The sequence below is a fragment of the Cryptotermes secundus genome, unplaced genomic scaffold (assembly GCF_002891405.2).
Source record: "Cryptotermes secundus unplaced genomic scaffold, Csec_1.0 scaffold870, whole genome shotgun sequence".
Lineage (NCBI taxonomy): Eukaryota > Metazoa > Arthropoda > Insecta > Blattodea > Kalotermitidae > Cryptotermes > Cryptotermes secundus.
The window spans coordinates 841,147-847,355 of NW_019743163.1; the positions used below are offsets into that span (position 1 = coordinate 841,147).

The following is a 6,209-nucleotide window of genomic DNA, read 5'->3' on the forward strand; positions in this document are numbered from 1 at the left end:
CACGCCTGAATTTCCGTTACACACCAGAAAATTCAACGCAATTCTCACTTCGTGGAACAGTTCGTGATGGAGGGACGAATATATGAATGTTAAAACATTGCTTCACTTCTTGCATGCATATTCATGAATTATTAGCATTAGGACTGCTCCATTAACCTCCCAAAGGCACAACAGAGGCAATACCAAAATTCACCATTGAATAAACATAGATTTGACATGTGATATGACCCTTGAAAACCGCAATACTGCAGAGAATCGCCGAGATGATATCATTGCTACGCAACGGATTGGTAATTAGGTCTTCCAACTCTCGGGTTTCTGCGCGCAGCGTCTGTCTGGTAGCCATGGTGAGTTTTTATATGTAGCCCCCCCTATCATCGCCAAGTAACAGCTCGGTAAACACGTTCCCTCTGCAACGAATGAACACGCAACAATAGAAGAATTGTTGGACGCGTTGTTTACCATGCGGCCCGTAACGTATGGAAGGAAAGTAAGCGAGTACTTCTTCCCGGAACTTCTTGTTTTAAGTTTTATGCTTTCAACTTAAGAATTTCCATCAGTTTTGGCAACTCTGTTTGGTCTCAGTGTTGTTAAATTGAACAGAGATTTAAACCAGAAAGCTGTCTGGCTTCTGATGTTAAATAACAATTATCTGTTAACTAATAAATTATGTATTATTGTCTGTCGAAGTTCCTTTTATTTCTCTTGCATTAGTGTCGAGTATACCGTGCCGTACTTCTAAACTAGGACGATCTATTTGCTTCGGCTCTACAGGCTTTCATTCATGTAAGCAAACATATTTTTTTTGCCATTTTCTGTCCGACTTTCCATTTAGAATATGGTAATACATAAAATATCCAAACAGTTGCTCCGAGGTTCGAACCCATAACTTAAACTGTTGGTTGTTTTCACATATGCTGAACGGCAGACCTGAATTCCGATGCAGGTCTTAAAACAACGTGAAAGGCTTACACGTGTTCGTTGTTACGTGGACAGACAGACAAACATATTATCGCAAAATCCGTGGAAGCGAGGACATTTGTGTGATGGGTGCAATTTTCGTATGTCGAGAAGAAATCGTGGACTTCATGTGGCCCGCGAACCACTGTTACAATCTGCTGTCGTGGCTACCACCTCTGCTTCGTGTTCTGGAAGCAAATGTTCGTGGTTTCGTTAGTCCGTCGAGACGGATATTGTATGCATGTCTTCACAATAACGTGTTACAATTTAACATTTGCTTTCATCCCGGGATCAGCTATGCATGCCGAAATATAAAATGTGTTGTAGTCTGTCGGTGTTCATGGCCCTGTGGCGCAACGGATAACGCGTCTGACTACGGATCAGAAGATTCCAGGTTCGAATCCTGGCAGGGTCGAAATTTTTTTTACTTCATACTTTAGTAATATTTGTTTATTGGTTCGTATAGTTACGATTTTATATTGCTTTTTAACGTACTGTCCTTATTTTTGGGGGTGAAGAAAAGAAATGATCTTATGAGATCGACTTGCTGTGTGTTCCCGCTAACAACCGAGACTAGCGGAGCCACAAGAGACGGCCGTTGCTTAGTAACTGCTCGGTAAATACGTTCCCGCGGTAACGAATACACACGTAACAATATAACTGATGGGCGCGGTGTTTTCCATGTGGTCCAGGTCATCCGTGTCGATTAAACTAGCACATAGTAAAAGGAAAGTAGATGATTGGCCCTTCACAGAAGGTTTGCAATCCATCATCACGGTATAGCCCTGTTGGGATGCGTGTGGATGCGTACGCGGGAAATCCTGAATTCGAATCTCGATCCGGAGATCGGTTACTTACATTGTCTTCCATGGCTTTCCCCAGCCTTCATTCTTAATAATTCATAAGATGTATCATATATAATTAATAAAACGTGGTTAAACAACCCAAGTAATGACCTCGAGGAAAAGGATGGGAAGAACTGGAGTTACAGTGCGCTCAGATCACGTGGGAAGCTTGGGGTAATCAAATAATATAAAGTTTTTAATGTTCCTTTATTGTGGCTGTAGCTGTTTAATTTCATTTATAGAATGTGCCAGTTAAGTAGCAGTTTCTAAATGCGAAAAGAAGCAGAAGAGAATGATTTCATCTTGAACTACGCACAGAATTGAAGAAAATCAAAGCATGAGGAAATGAGAATTTGTTTTGTAAGGTGCTTGGTCCTTCCGTCTAGTGCTTGACAAAATCTGGAGAGAAGACAGCTAAAAAGTTCTCTATAAATCATATAGTGCTAATTGCACTGTGCGTTGCTAACCAGAGAGGGAAAGTCTCTATGCAAGTCATGAAATGCTAACCAAATGTAATATAAGAAAGTCAGTGGTTAAGCTGGCTTCCCATCGCGGAGGCCCGGGTTCGAGCCCGGGTCTGGTCAAGTGGGATTTGTGGTCGACATAGTGGCGCTGGGGCAGGTTTACTCCCAGTACTTCGGTTTCCCCTGCCAGTCTTCATTCCACCAAATTCTCTATCATCATAATCACCCGGGGCAGGTACATTAGGCCAATCAGTGGCCGACGTGCCGAGTGGACCCAGCTGGACTCCGCCCCCCACTTAAACGAATTTAATTTTAATTTTTAACTTGTTCTGTAACGCTATTCACAGCTGTAAGCGAATAATAAAAAAATTAAATATGAGGAATTTAAAAAAAAATGCATTTAATTTGTTGTGAAATGAATTAGCAGAAACAGAAACTGATAATTTACGATCAGTCGTTAGGAATAATTGGATATGACACGATACCGACCAAAGATAAATTTGCCGAATAAACTTTATTGTGAAGCAGTATCATATTTAATCGAAATCCAGTTAGCAGTTTGGGAGATAACGTCCATAAATTCCATTTGAGCTCCAAATAAACCATGGGCTATATGTGACTGATACGATACAATTCGCCAAATATAATATATATATAAATAAATAATTTAATAAACAAACTCCGTGGCCTGTAGCCTCAAGCGAACTATACCGACCGAGCGACCGCCGCTTGTCGGCGAAGTTAGTGCCAACTTTAGCGGACAGAGGGTGTCGCGTGGACAACGCAATGGATCCCCAAGGCCGTTGATATCTCGGTTTTCTAGACCGGAGCCGCTATTTCCTTGAAATAGCTCCTAAGTTATCCTCACGAGGCTGAGTGGACCCCGTTCAAGACCCACTACTTCTCAGAAAATCTGGTAGCACCGGGAATCGAACCCGGCAACTCTGGATCTGTAGCCAGGGAACTCTGACCTCTAGGCCGTACGGGCGGTCCATCAAATTTAATAAAAGAAATTAATTCAGGAGTTCAAGAGATGAGACCTGCAGGCAGACAGATACGAGCTGCCTCATATGGGTTTAGTTAGTGCAAAAAATGCATAATAAACCCGTGTTTAACACTACGTAATGTGGCGCCTGACATGCATCCATACAGGCTGTTACTGTGTATTGTTCGCCAGCGCCAAGAGGGAAATGAGCCGCGTCGGGCACCAGTTTAGGATAACATCTTCTGTGACGTCATGTGGTTTCTCAGAAGCGCGGGGCGCGCAGCGCAACAAAAAATTATAAATAAAAAGAACATTCAAAAAGTTCTCAAAGTCTGCAGCAAAATGTGTTACAGGCATCTTCGTTCTATTGCTCTGCAGACAGGATTTGCGTTCCCAAGAAGTACCTGGAGTCAATTTCGTTTTTCCGAAACAGAAGAAAACTGTCAGAATGTTCCTTGACCGTAGGCTTTCACGGTGGTTCGTTGTTGATGTTGGCTCTGCTCTCGAGATGAGCGGGCCATGTAGCACAAATGGAATATGAGAAAAATGTGTACAAATTTTTAGGTAGAGAAGTCTGAAGCAAGAAGACCACTTGGAAGGCTTCAGCGTAGATGGGACGGCAACACTGCGAGATAAGGAAATGTACGTACAGCGTAACATTTGAGTCGCATCTTGTTGTTCGTCCACTCTGTTCTTACCGTCATAATTTATTTTCTGCAACTTACGCATGCAAAATGCTTTATTATTTTATTTTTATTCTCCCTTGAATTTAAATATGGGCAAAACCAAGAAGAGGGGATGTCCTCGACTTGTTAGATTGTGAGATTGTGGCGTCATCTTTTGTTTGGATCGTGAACTAATGTGGAGTTAATGAACGGGATGGCCACGGCTCTGTTCCCATGGCAACCCCGGTGTGCTCTCGTCAGTAGAGTGCGAGAGAGAGAGAGCGAAGTTCCCCGAAAGACGTTCGTCCGACTTAAATCGAAACCGAATTTTGTCGGCAGATTTCAGCAAAACTTGGCAGTTATGAACTGTCACGAAAATCCATAAAGTGTGAGCCCAGTTTTCTCATGCGAATAGCCAGACAGACATTACGAAGCAAATGGGAGCGCTTCGCTCTTCTTTCTAACGAGACTAAAAATGGATCTTAAAGTAATAGGATGGAGGGTGTGGACTGGATTCATCTGGCTCTAGATATGTCAACACGGAAATGAACCTTGGGGTTCCATAACATGCTGGGAATATCTGAACCAGCTGGGTGACTGCCAGATTCTTATAAAGGACTGTCCTTCATGGAATTACGAGTAGTTAGACATTATTATTTATTATTATTGCTAGTGGGGTGGGACTAAGTCCCTTGTACTGCTGCCACTTCTGGCCTATTGTACCAGCCCTAGATGATAGGTGAGGGTGATTGTGGAGCAATTCGTGGAATGAAGATTGGCAGGGGAAACCGAAGTACTCGGAGAAAACCTGCCCCAGCGCCACTTTGTCAACCACAAATCCCACTTGACCAGACCCCGGGATCGAACCCGGGCTTCCGCGGTGGGAAGCCAGCGACTAACCGCTTGAGCTATGGCGCTGTCTAGTTAGACCTTATGTAGTTTCGGCAATTAATTCTTGAAGTATAAGCTACAAGCAGGCCAATTACTTAGCATTGGAAGTTGTTTAGTGTGTTGAAAACTTCCCATTTGCTAATTACGCTTGCCACGTTGCAGCTTACATGAAAGCTGTAAGAAAGCCAACGTCATCGTTAAAACGTAACAGCGGCAGTCAGAAGCAGACACTACTGCTTAAGGAAGGAAGAAGAGAACGTATATGAGAACAATTTTGGTGAGAGTAATGCTGACATCCGGTATGTCGAACCGAAATTTCCAAGTATCTTTCTCTTAATTTAAGTGACTCTTGCCTCACGAATAGGACGTGAGGAATTGACTTTCAGATTGCAGATAAATTCTCTCAGCTCTGCCGACGTGGTAAAGTTGTCCCTGTGCTTGACTAATTAAACACTACGCCAAAAAGACGTATGGGGGGTGTGAATGTACAGATTTATGTATTCATGGCCTCGGCATTAGTTGGAGGTGAATAGCCAGCTTCACGCCCCGGCCGCTTTACCTAAAGGGAAAGAACCGCGCCGACACCCAACCGGTCTGGACGACGTGGAGAACAGAAAATTCTTACCCATATCGGAACTCGACGTCCGACCCCTCAGTCGTCTAGTCGCTATACCGACTGAGCTGTCCCAGCTCCTGTACCGACTGAGCTGTCCCGGCTCCTGTACCGACTTGGAGGGAAGTTTAATGGCCATATGATGTATTGCCTACCACAGGCCATGTGCTTACTGCTTTTCAGTCCAGAGGAATTAAAATTACACAGTAAAGTGAACAAGTAGTCATCAGGTGGCAGAAGATCATTAATCATTGGCATCACTAAAATCACCATTCTGTAAGTTGTGGTAATCCTTATTCGTAATTGCTAATGGCGCACGTTAATTGCGAATAATGATACAGTTCAGTTATAATTAGCTACGTATTTGCGTCAGAGCCACATGCTTGCCACCCTGAAACGCTTTTGAGGTGGTTAATATCCCGGGCTTCGACCGGTTATTCTGGTTGAGCGTTTCGGTGTCTTCCTTCAGTCCCGCAAGAAGAACTGTAGACTAATTCCTTAAAATAGGCCACGGCCACGTACTCCCAAGTCTCTCGAAACTGACAATTCACAGTCGTTGCAGGCCTATAGTTTTAGAAGCTTAATACACTCTGCAGTTGATACAACACCGTCAAATAATGTATAAACAAAGCGAATAACGAAGTGAAGGTACAGCTGTTCCTAGCGCTGCCAGAACTTTTCCCGGGGGGGGGGGGTTGTTAGAAAACTTGAAACTTGTTTACCGGCTTTAATTGTTTCTTTCATCCTGTTGTTTTTTTAGTTAGTATTTGATGTAATTTTATCTCT

At 43.3% G+C, this 6,209-nt stretch overlaps 1 non-coding gene across 1 annotated transcript; it reads left to right on the forward strand.

Moving 5' to 3' along the window:
• The first annotated feature begins 1,302 nt into the window (after window positions 1-1,302).
• Window positions 1,303-1,375, forward strand: Trnar-acg. Its single transcript has one exon. It is a non-coding gene; the product is annotated as a tRNA-Arg (tRNA).
• The last annotated feature ends 4,834 nt before the right edge of the window (window positions 1,376-6,209 follow it).